This window comes from Manis javanica, chromosome 1, assembly GCF_040802235.1.
Source record: "Manis javanica isolate MJ-LG chromosome 1, MJ_LKY, whole genome shotgun sequence".
Lineage (NCBI taxonomy): Eukaryota > Metazoa > Chordata > Mammalia > Pholidota > Manidae > Manis > Manis javanica.
Window position 1 is genome coordinate 122,844,003 of NC_133156.1, and position 13,022 is coordinate 122,857,024.

At 42.9% G+C, this 13,022-nt stretch overlaps 1 long non-coding RNA gene across 1 annotated transcript; it reads left to right on the top strand.

Moving 5' to 3' along the window:
* The first annotated feature begins 5,237 nt into the window (after positions 1 to 5,237).
* Positions 5,238 to 12,617, top strand: LOC118969723 (uncharacterized). Its single transcript, XR_012131619.1, has 3 exons — positions 5,238 to 5,428; positions 7,696 to 7,797; positions 11,885 to 12,617. It is a non-coding gene; the product is annotated as an uncharacterized lncRNA (long non-coding RNA).
* The last annotated feature ends 405 nt before the right edge of the window (positions 12,618 to 13,022 follow it).

The window sequence follows — 13,022 nt, forward strand, 5'->3', positions numbered from 1 at the left end:
TAATCATCAGAGAAATGCAAATTAAAACCACAATGAGATATCACCTCACACCAGTAAGGATTGTCATCATCCAAAAGACAAACAACAACAAATGTTGGCGAGGTTGTGGAGGAAGGGGAATGCTCCTACTCTGCTGGTGGGAATGTAGATTAGTTCAACCATTGTGGAAATCAGTATGGAGGTTCCTCAAAAAGCTCAAAATAGAAATACCATTTGACCCAGGAACTCCACTTCCAGGAATTTACCCTAAGAATGCAGCAGCCCAGTTTGAAATAGACGTATGTACCGTTATGTTTATCACAACACTATTTACATTAGCCAAGATATGGAAGCAACCTAAGTGTCCATCAGTAGATGAATGGATAAAGAAGATGTGGCACATACACACAATGGAATTTTATTCAGTCATAAGAAGAAAACAAATCCTGCCATTTGCAACAACATGGATTGAGCTAGAGGGTATATGCTCAGTGAAATAAGCCAGGCAGAGAAAGAAAAGTACCAAATGATTTCACTCATATGTGGCGTGTAAGAATAAAGAAAAAAGTGAAGGAACAAAACAGCAGCAGAAACACAGAACCGAAGAATGGACTAAGAGTTACCAAAGGGAAAGGGACTGGGGAGGAGGGCTGGGAAGGGAAAGATATGGGGGTGGTGAGGGGGAAGAAAGGGAGCATAACGATTAGCACGTATGATGTGGGGATGTGGGGCGGGAGGCACCTGGAGGGCTGTGCAACACAGAGAAGACAAGTAGTGATTCTACAGCATCTAACTGCGCTGATGGACAATGACTGTAATGGGGTTTGTGTGGGGAGGACGTGGTGATGGGGGAAGTCTAGTAAACATAATGTTCCTCATGTAATTGTAGATTGATGATACTGAAATTAAAAATAAAAAATAAAAAATCCTTTGCTGGCTCCCATTGCAGGGAATATAATGTCTCTGTGATTTATCTCTAGTCAACTCAGTAGGCACAACTTCAGCTATCCTCCCCTTGTCCGTTTTCCACATATGCTATGCCTGTTAAAGAGAAGTTAGGCTGACACTTGTGAAACCTGGCAAAGAAAACTACGAGACTATTGCAACAAGGAAGAGTGTATCATCATAGGGAAGAGAAACTGACCTCAACCCAGGGTGCAGCAAGGACAGCTGGGGACAGCAGCCAACAAGCAGAGTGAAGAGTTGTTAAAGAAAAAATTATTCAGTGATACTTGTTAGAGATGGTAAGGAGGACTTTATTCAAGGGGGACCATATGATGGGTCTATACACCACTGCAGTAGGATCTTGCAGCGGGGGAAAGAGAGACTGAATAGAATTCGATCTGAATACAACAAGAAGTGGGAATTACAGCCAAGGAGCTGCGTGGGAGTCAGTGGATGGAAAATCATGAGGAAGCACCAGGAATAACGGGGACTTCTGGCTTAACATGTCTAATAGGATTCTTGCTAAGAGGCAAGTCAGGGTAATGAGACATTACTGGGGAATAATAGAAGATGAGGAACCTAAATAGATATTGAAGCTGATCAGATATGGAGAACAGGGTCTGGGTAAACTGACTTAGTGGCATTCTTGCTAAACTGAGAATCCAGGGATGAACATGGAAGTCCAAAAGTCAGGGCCTACTTGAAAAGAGAGCTCCCAGGAGCCTCATTAGAGCTTGGCCAAGGAGACCCCAACTTTGTCAGGGGTCAGTGCACAGAGAATTAGTAAGAGGAACTTGATTCGATTTCAAAGGTAAGGGGTTTCTTATCAAAGGAAGACCAGAGTGATTAGAGAGCAAGGCTAGAGGGACTTCCCATAAACTAGCTTAGCAGGATCTTTGCTAAAATTGGGCTCAGCAGGCTAAGGGCAAGGCAGAAGCGAAGTTGAGGTCTAGTACAGAAGAGGGCTCAGAGGAGCCTGCCTAGAAGGAGGGCGTCTTTGCCACCCCCACCCCAACATGCTGTGCTATGCTGTTTGTATCTCCATGTCTTTGGCCATTATATGTCCTCTCTCAGAAATGCTATTACGCTCTTGTTGGAATTAAAAAGCCTCTTCCTCTTGTTCTTCAACACCCAGAGTCATGACTTCACATCAGTATGGCTGGACCTGAGCACCACACTCTCAGCAGAGGTCATTGCCTCCTCTTCTGAAGCATTTTTGTTACTATATTTAAATTATTCGTTAACATATCTTTCTCTCTATTTAGAAACCATAAGATCCCAAAAATCAAGAACTGAGTTACAGCACCTGGAACAAAAAGTAGTGGGACAACTGGATAATCATTTAGAATTCAGTCCATACTTCACACCACATCCAAAGTAAACTCCAAATACATCAGACATTTAATATAAAATATGACAACATAGCGGTTCAAAAAAGGTAAATTTTTATATAACCTGTGTGTATGGAAACGCTTTCTAAATATGAGTAAAACGTCCTGATTCAACAAAAAACTTAACTAATTTAACATTATCATAAAATCTTTTCCATGACTAAATCATTGTTAGGTGGGGTCAAATACCAATTAACAAGTGGTAGGAAAAATTTTATAACATACATCCAGCATAAAGGACTACTACTCCTAATATTTTAAAAAATCTATTAAAATTGAGGAATGAAGCTATGGACATGCACACACAGGAAGAGCAGGCAGCTATAAGATGCGATGAGCAAGACAACTACAAACTAATCTTTAGTGAATTCTGATATTACTAAGTAAATAGAGCAAAGTACATAGCGTGCTGACTTTTAAGAAAAGAGAAGGGGAAAAGAATAAAAATACATGCATATCTGCATTGCTTTGCCAAAAAAAAAAAACATAGGGAGAGAGTGGGGGAAAATGAGACAGACTCTTCACAAGGTTGTTGTTCGAAAAGCGTGGAAGTTCAGGAGAGTTGGTGATAGTTCTATGGATTTATATTTTTACATAGGTCAGGTTTTGAAAGCATGTTTGTGTTTTATATAACAAATTTATACCTTAATTTAAAAAATGGAGGGAAAACATAAAATGGAATACAACAAATGGACTTAAAACATTTTTTAAAGGTATTCCATAATCCGTATATACCAAAAAATAAATAAAGGAATAAAACAATTCCATTTTTTACACAGTACACTCTTTGTACTGTCAATCCAAAGAAAAAAAAATGCAAAAAATCTTGTATTCTCTTGAGCAGGTTTCTTTTTCACAGTTGGTGGATCAGTATACAAGAACCTTCTTTCAGTGCATGGTATGATTGAGCAAGTGAGTAAAAATACCAAAGATGCTGAGAGTTAGATTCTTAATTTTGGAAAGGGTTTACAAATGTGGAAATGGGAAAGTTAGCAACAGCTCTGTGGTGTTGTACTAGAATTCATTCATATCAGTATGAATTCATTATTTGTTATAAACTAAATATAAACATAGCTCTGAGGAGAGATACAGGTATGTGATATTTATACCCATGTCTGCATCTGTACTTTCGCGACTGTCCATCGAAAGGGTATTTTAAACAGTGGCACTTCATTAGTAATGAGCATTTCTACCAACGACATCCAGGTTTCCAAACATTCCCTACTAAAGGGTTCCTTAAGATATGGATGCTTTTAAGACAGGGACAAAGAAAAGTACAAGATGAGTCTGGAAATCATGTGCAAGAAATAAAGGAAAAGTTCCAAAATGATGGGAGCGTGGCAAGCCACAGGACCAAGCTAGTGAATAATGGTAGTGAGAGATTATATCCCATTGAATAAATATGGTTCCAGGTGGAAAAACTGATAACAAATAAATAGAAATACATAAGTAGGAAAGGGCAATAGATAGGTTAGCAATTAAACAGAAACCACATGAGATATGAAGGAGGAAAATGGAGTTAAAAATTCATTAATCTGCCACCATGGCAGTAATCATTGATTCAGGAAGAAATGTAAAAGATGATAATATGAGTAGAATTTGATGAGGAACAGAATATTTACATTTTGAAAATGTCTCCCTACAACTTGTTTCTTCACTAGAGTATAAAAACTAATAACTTTTCAATTGAGAGTCTTGGTAGACACCACTTTACACAAGAGATCAAAGTTATCTTCACCGATAACGGGGGCATCTGGCATCATGTGCTTCCTGTCTGAGATGGAGCCAAAGTCAGCTTTGCATTATTCCTGAAAAAAACCTTAAACTGAAGTATAATAAGAAAACATCAGACAAACCCAAATCGAAAGCCATTTTACAAAATTAATGGTTTGTGCTCTTTAAAATGCCAATGACATGAAAGAAAATGAAGTCTGAGAAGCCAATCCTTACTAAAGGAGATGTAATAGACATGATACTTAACATAATGTGTGATCCTGGATTTGCTCCTGCACCAGAACATTCATATTACTATGTAGGGCATTGGGAGAATGGGTGGAATTTGATAAGGTGTGCAGATAAGGTGATGTGATTACGTTAATGCTTAATGGCACCTTTGTGATCCACAGATGATTTTTTTCACTGGGAAGTAAAATATTTGAAGATTTTAATCGTCAGCATGTATATATGTAGTCATGTGATGACATGAGTATAGCACAAAAATGGATGTACAAGAAAAAATGGAATAAGATTGGGAGAATTTAAAAAACTTTCTAATGAACACTTTCAAGCACTTACAGAAGTAGAACGTGGTGCCCAACACCCTTCCGATTTTATGATGCTCATGCAGAATTATAGGTGCAGCTTTGCAAATTCAGTTCTCCAGGTAAACACCTGGACTTCAACAGGTGGTTAATACTAAGCAGCTGTATCACCTTTAATGAATAAGTTTCTTTCAAAGAAACTCTGAGCAGTAAGTGTAGGTCATTTTTCTTTTGGGAGTGAGTCTTCTCCTGGGACCTTGAACACTACAAGAGATTTTAAGCAGGTATATGGGGAATCGGGAATGGGGAAGGCTGTTTGAGATGATTAGAGTTGTCAGAAAGGTGATGGGGTCCCGTAACTTCGGGTCGGATCCCTGAAGGGACATGGTTCCCAGTCACTTGGAGGTGACCTTTCTTTGACGTGATTTCCTAAGGTCTCTACCCACCACTCCTGGCTCACAGTATTGTCGAAGAGGAAAGTGTAGTGATTACAAGGACACGGACGGGTTAAGGATCAGCTCACCAAGTTTTTCTTCCCACTGCCCTTGGTAGGGGAGGTGAGGACAGAATTTCCAAAGGAGCACACACCCAGGGAGGAGGGGCAGAGGGAGAGAGAAGATAAAGATAGGCGGGATCAACTTCCAGCGCCAAACCTTGCCTGTCTGCGCGCGCGTGTCCGCCTGGGCTCAGGACCTTTGAGGGGCTCAGGTTGCGGGGCGCGCAGCCCGGGACTGGGCTCCAGCTGCGCGGGGGCGAACATGGCGGGGCCGCGGGCGCTGTTTCTCCTGGGCTTCCTCGTGCCCGCGCTCCTGCTCCCGGAGGCCGCCAATATCCTGACCGTGTCCTCACTGGGTGAGTGCCCTGCCAAGTATCCCGAGACAGGCGCATCCCGGGCACCGGTGCCAGGGCTCGGGCCAGCAGCCCTTGCACAGCGCGCCAGCGCCTGTGGTTTCCCCGACCGGGCTTGTGTCCCAGGCTGGAGGAGGGAGAGGCGGCGGGGGCTGTGGCGCCGGGGCTGTGGCGCCGGGAGGGGGCTCCACCTCCCGGAGAAGTGAGTTCTGGAGAATCACTGGTTTCCTGTGCACTCCTAAAAATCTGTCTGTACGTGCGTCCCATTGTGCGCATCTGGGGCCAGTAGTTGTGATCCAGGGCTCAGCTGGAGACCGCGGGCCGCCTGCTCCAGGGCACTGGAGGCTCACCCCTAACTTTAGCAGGGCGCAGTGGGTGCCAGCAGCAAGTGCGAGGCGGAGTCCATTTCAGGCCCTTGGAGGCCGAGAACGGGTGCTCCTGGGGCAGTGGTGCAAATTGGGATGCTTCATAAATAGGAAACCTGGGGATCCCAGGCAAAGGAGGGGACCTGGGGCAAGGGAGTCCTTGGGCTGGGGGTCTCTCTCTCACCTGTCCTGCTAGAAGTTTTGACAGTGAAGCAGTTAATTCTGCATAATGTGGACGTAGTTTCACTTCCTTTCCTTTTGCCCAAAAGGGGACACATGATGAACCCGAAATCTTAATCAGGATAAGGAGTCAGTATAGGATGGAGTTTCCCCAAGATTTATTCAACCCATCCTTAAGCCTTCTGGGTTCCCTCATTCAACCCATCCTGAAGCCTTCTGGGTCCCCTCAGTCCTTGCATTTCCTGAGAGGGAACCTGAGGTTAGGGAAATGAGGTGCCCTGTGCAAGAGCCCCGTGCATCTCCCGAAAGGCACCCGGGCAATTTACCCAGGATTTCTTAGTCAAAACCATCCTCTTCCACAGATTCCACTCTGTCACTCGTTACAGTGGGGATTTCTTAAAATCAGCACTTAAAAATCCTTTGCCACATTTTTAAGCCTTTTTTCTTTTCCTCAAATTTTATGATAGAGACAATGGAGAACAGAACCGTCTACTCCTCTGAAAAGTACCTGCTCCCCTGTCTCCGACTGTGCAGGGAGCTGATGGCGCTTTGGGAGGTGCTAGAAGCCTGGCCTCTGCCCCTTAAGGGCTCTGGCTCACCGAGACCCACATGACTGGCCGTGTCTGTAGGGACCCGTTCCATCTGCACCCATTTCCTCCACAAGTTATATGTGAGCAAGAGCAGGCGGCAGGCAGAGCGGTAAGGGAGTTGAGTTTTTTGTCAGTGGTGTTCCCTCAGGCAACACAAGTGTGATAGAAGAAGTAGAGTAATTGCCAGACATGCACACTATCTCTGTAGTGCTCTCCTCCTCTCTGCTGACCCAGTCACATGGGCCATCCTCTCCCAAACACCCTCCACTTCCCATCTTTGGCAAAATCTATGCCTTCTCTCTGGTCTGGATTTTCCTGCTGCTGAGACCCATAGATTCAAGAGAGACGGCCCAGGATGGATGGCACAGAGTTTTAGGCAGACGTGGTGTGATGGGTCTTGGACCTGTCTGGAGGATTAAGCTTCTCTTTCCTTAGAGTCCAAGAGTGGTCACCCTCTGGGGGATGCTCCAGTGTCCCACGCACACAGGATCCTGCAGACCGGGCCCTTGGACCCCACAGTCATCCTGAATGTCTTAATTGATGTGCAAAATACAGTCCCCAACTGGCTCTAAGTGTTGGCTCCACATGCTTTCCCTGCAACAGCTGTTTCTTGGACTCAAATTCAAGCCCCTATGTTTCTGCCTCCTACACTATAATAAATTTCCAAAGAGGAGCATCCCAGAAATAGCTCTGGTTGATTGTCTGTTCGGACCCTTAGCACTGTGCTACAATGACCACCAGCGCTCTCTTTTCTTTAGGACGTGGTGTCTCCATGAGCCCGACTAACGTGCAGCTTGTGCCTCAGGGTCGGTAACTCCCGACACCTAAGCCCAGAGAAGCTTCTCACACTGACGGAGAGACAGAGTCAAGGGAGACCAAAAGGGTGTCTCTGTCAGTAAAGGAGACAAAGTGTCCTCTTGTGGAGGACCGGCAGAGGCCAAGGTTCCGGGCAGACAGGGGCAGGCATCTGTGCTTAGGTTACGCAGAGTGAGGAAGAGGGACTGAAGAAACTCATCTTCCTTTCTTCTCTATCAATTTTCTGTTGGCTTACCCAGATTTCCCTCCTGCCACCTCACAACACTTTCAGACCCTCTGTTCTCATCTTTACAAAAGTGAAACTGTGTATTGTTCCTAGGTGGAAGCCATTATCTGCTGTTTGATCGGGTGTCTCAGATCCTTCAAGATCATGGCCATAATGTCACCATGCTTCATTTTGGAAGACAGCTTATGATCCAAAGTATGACTTTTGTAATTGTTGAATTCTCCTATACCAGACAAAGAAAGACAATGCCTTATTTATATTATGCTTAGCACAAAATCTTTTTGAATCGAGTTGTTGAAGAAATGAAAAAATGTGCATGTGTAAGTGTGTGATTATGTTAAATCCTGGATATCTTATAAGATTCAGTAGACTTGGCCTCCACATGCCGTATCACCTTTATCTGGGTAATTTCATTTTAGGCCAGCCTCTTTACATTATTATTGACAGTTTTGATAATTGCTAGTCTGTTTTGTGGTTTAAATTTGTACTGAACAGAAGTATTCAGCCATATTTAAGGCTTCTATTATGTAATTACAGCTGCTCCTCCTTTATCATAGGTTACTTTCTACTCCTGTTATGAGACCTGAAATTTAAGAAAGCTTCCTCAGGTTGTCAAAAGTTCTTGGGTCACTGAATCCACTGAATTTTAGTTCCAAAGAACTTCCTCAGTCTAGGACACAGAGGCCCAGAAAACTGAAGTGATTTGTTCAGGTTTACGTGGCAGGTTAACAGTAGAGTTGGGTGTATCTGGGACTTTAAACTCTGGGTTTCTTATTCAGACTAGCTAGAGCTATGATTCTTTAAAATATTCCAAAATTAATCAACTGTGATGAAAAACAGTCTGAACAATTATAGAATTCTGAGAATGAACTTCAGGTTTTGTCATTGTTCAGAATGTTTTCCAATAGTTTTGATCACCTCCTAGATTGGGTCCCGTATTGTTCACTGAATATCGTTCTATACATACCACTATGTATCTGCCTTGAATGTCAGTCAGGGTAGTTGAAGCACATGATCATTTCATTTCAGTGGGTTCTTTGGCTTTGAGGAACTATCGACAGCTTTTGTCTTTCTACCTGTTCTATAGAATCCAAAACAATTCACCGGATTCACGGTCCCCTTAGGTTTATCCTTGGGCCCAAGTTTTAATAGTCCATGTTTTAATGTTGCTTCAGTATTCACCTACCAATGGAAATAATTGAGGTTTTGAATGGAATATTAGTTTTTCTTTTAAGGAGTGGACTTGCATAGAGTTCTGACTAGACAATTCTTATCTCCTTCAGCCAGGTAAGTCAGCTTTCTTTGGGTGCGTAGGTAGGAGAGAAGATCAGCAGCTAATAAGGAGGTTCTGCCTTGGAATTCAGGTTTTGGATTGGACTCCTGGGCTCCTCCCTTTACCTATCAAGTGGTGCTCACTGGGCCTTGGGAGGGAAACATACAGAGTTTCAGTCTGTTGTCATCAGGTGAGGTCAGCTTCTTACTGTTTGGGACTTATAGAGCTTAGTAAGATACCACCACCTTTCCCTCTGAATTTTCCAACCAATTGAGAGAAAGTTATAGGGGTTAGACTGATGACGATCAAAATGTCACCTTCATCAAGCTGCTTGGGGACCTTATTTTTAGGCTTTATTATATGTCAAGGCTGAGCAGCGGCTTGGAAAGAGGCCCTGTATACCATGTGGGTATTGTTGTACCTCATCATTTATGGTGGCCATTCCAAGACCTGGGTGATATCCTCACATGTATGTGTGGAACTGTTCCCAGGAAGATCCAAACTCCAGAGCTTTTGCCTATGCAGATGTCTTTGGTGTTCTGGAATTCTGCCTTTGGAGTTCGAGCTTCTATGACCTCCCCAAAACCTGAACTCAGTCTCCTGCACTTGGGAAGACGGCCAGGCCAGATTTGGACACCTGCGCCATGAGCCGTGTCCTGGAGATTTTCCCAACCAGCCATCAATGTCATGAACGGCCTGGTTTCCAACATTTTTTTTTTTTTTAGATAATTATTTTCTATTGAAGGGTAGTTGACACACAGTATTACATTAGTTTCAGGTGTACAACACAGTGATCAACATTTAAATACATGATAATTCTAGCTACCAGCTACCACCATACAAAGTTGTTACAATATTTTGACTATATTCCTTATGCTATACATTACATCCCATCCCGGTTACTTATTTATTTTACATTTGGAAGTCTGTACTTTTTTTTTTTTTTTGAGAGGGTATCTCTCATATTTATTGATCTAATGGTTGTTAACAACAATAAAATTCTGTATAGGGGAGTCAATGCTCAATGCACAATCATTAATGCATCCCAAGCCTAATTTTCGTCAATCTCCAATTTTCTAAAGCATAACAAACAAGTTCTTACATGGAGAACAAGTTCTTACATAGTGAATAAGTTACATGGTGAACAGTACAAGGGCAGTCATCACAGAAACTTTCAGTTTTGATCATGCATTATAAACTATAAACAACCAGGTCAAATATGAATATTTGTTTGATTTTTATACTTGATTTATATGTGGATACCACATTTCTCTCTTTATTATTATTATTTTTAATAAAATGCTGAAGTGGTAGGTAGATGCAAGATAAAGGTAGAAAACATAGTTTAGTGTTGTAAGAGAGCAAATGTAGATGATCAGGTGTGTGCTCGTAGACTATGTGTTAATCCAAGCCAGACACGGGCAACAAAACATCCACATATGCAGAAGATTTCTCTCAGAACAGGCTGGGTGAGGTTTAGGCCTCACCTCTGTTGATCCCCAATTTCTCACCTGATGGCCCTCCTGTGACTGTGCCTGTCCTAGGTTGTTCCTCCCTTGAGGAATCTTACCCATCTCTGGCTAACCAGTCATCTTCCAGGGCCATACAGGGAAATGTAATGTTGGTAAGTGAGAGAGAAGCCTTATTGTTTGAAAAGGTTAGCTTTTTACCTCTTTGCATATTTACGCCCTGCAGCTTCCATGCCCAGCATCTGTCTTGAGGTGTCTTTACCACTTGTAGGAATTATGATACTCGGTAAATTCGATATGAGGCACGAATTCTATTTAAGGTTTGTAATTAGAAAGGAAGAAGAAAAGCTATAAAAGTAGCAGGCAGAAGAAAACATGGGAAGATTGATTATTTCTTTGACATATCTTCTTGTAGAGTAACTTCAGCATGTATAGGTTTTAAACTGCTAATTAAATTGTGCACACACATTAACATAATAGGAGTACAGTTACATAACCAAAGCAGACCTATAATTACCAGCCATCTCCAGTGAAACCAAGAAAAACAGTTATGCACCTTAGGCATTTTTGAAAACTTCTCTATGATATGGTGGATATTGTCCAACTGCACTTGAACAGTCTGAGAAAAATCAGAAAAATTAAAACAACCCATACCTGGGGACTGTTCACATCCCATATGTTCTTTTAACAGTAGATAGTCTGTAGTTGTAAGATTTTGGAGTGCTACAACTTGCACTTCTCCTAATTCTTGGTTGAGTTCCAACAGTATAGATCCAGTCAAATTTGCTGTTTTACTGTATGCACAGGCCAGCTTAGATATCTCCTTCTTCATTCCCATGGCAAGTCCAGGAACTGGTGGGATGAATGCAGCTACAGCTGTAGCAGCACCTGGATCTTTGTTGAGGTTTTTTGATGATCATCTTCTGGTATGAGTCTTCCAGAGAGTGCTGATGTTGGAAGTTCTTCTTCATATCGTATCTTAGTTCATTTTCTGGGTAGCCAAATTAGGCTCTGATCCTCTGTATAAACACAAATAGACCCTATGCCTATACTTTTATACGCCCTTTATACCATTGTGTAGGACTCATTGGAGGTCACCACACAGGAACTGCTTTTTCTTTTTTTTTTTTAAGAGAAAGGAATATTATCAGAAAAATGTACCTCCATAGCCGATCATCTGACACCCTTTAAGTGGTTGAAATTAAGGATATTTAAAGCATGCATTAATCTTTGATTTACAGTTAGTTTTATCCTATCAGGGAGTAATCCCCCTTTTCTTTCTTTCTTTTTTTTGTTCTCATTAATCTTCACTTACATGATGAATATTATATTTACTAGGCTCTCCCCTATACCAGGTCTCCCCTATAAACCCCTTTACAGTCACTGTCCATCAGCATATCAAAATGTTGTAGAATCACTACTTGTCTTCTCTGTGTTGTACAGCCCTCCCCTTTCTCCCACCCCCCAAAGCATGTTAATCTTAATACCCCCCTTCTTCTTCCCTTCCCCTTTTCCCTCCCTACCCACCCATCCTCCCCAGTCCCTTTCCCTTTGCTACCTGTTAGTCCATTCTTGGGTTCTGTGATTCTGCTGCTGTTTTGTTCCTGCTGGGAGCGAGCCTATGGACTTTTAAGCAATACTAGTTATGTAAGTCTTAAGACAACAGCAATCATTTCTGCACTAAGGCAGAGTTGCTCTCCTAGCCAAATCAATATAGTTCTTGCATTCAGATTGCTAAGCAATGTTTCCTCCTCTGTTCTTTCCACTGGCCTTCTAACCCTGCCAAACTCCTGCTTCTCAAGAACACCCGCTGACCCAGGGGAAAGCCCCACCCTTAAACTTCCCTCCCAAGGGCCCCCACCCACAAGATGGCGAACTTCCTGCTTCTCTTCTGGCTCCTCGGTTCCCGCTGGCACCACCTGAAGCCCAATCACCTCTTTACATATATTTTCCTCACAACCTATATAAATTGAGCCTGAGAAAAATAAAATTGGTCAGCTTGATCAGACATCCTGTTTTGCTGTCCATTCTTTGTGTCTCTTGCCCCTTCATTCTCTCCTCCAGGTTGTTGACCCCCGTTGATAGTCCTGCGGGTCAGGACAACTGGCGCCCAATGTGGGGCCCGACAAACCAGAGAGGCGAGAACGTTGCCCCCAGGAGGGTGGGCCCACCCATGAAAGGAGTTGTCTGCAGCTATGAGACCCTCGCCAGAGTTGCCACGTTCTGAACCTGGCATGAGACAGACTCGTATATACTCAATCGGCGACGCATTTGTGAAGGTAAGTCATGGGGCAAGCATCCTCGCAAGAAGATTTGTTTATAGCCGGACTCAAAGAGTGTCCCTCAGGACACAAGGAACAAGGGTTAAGAAAAAAATTTGAAACGTTTTTTAGTCTTTATTGAAGATGTGTGTCCCTGGTTCCCTCAAGAAGGGACCATTAGTGAAAAGAAATGGCGATGAGTAGGCGATTGCCTTCAAGACTATTAGAGAGTTTTTGGTCCAGAAAAAGTACCTGTGTCAGCATTTAGCTATTGGAACCTTATTAATGATATCTTGCGCATTCATCGTGAGTGGCCCAATTTACAAAAAGTTGTCATTGAGGGAGAATAAACCTTGAGATCCCGCTCTCGTTCCCCCTCTGAGGCTTCTCGGCCAGCCTCCCCTTCTCTCAAAGAAC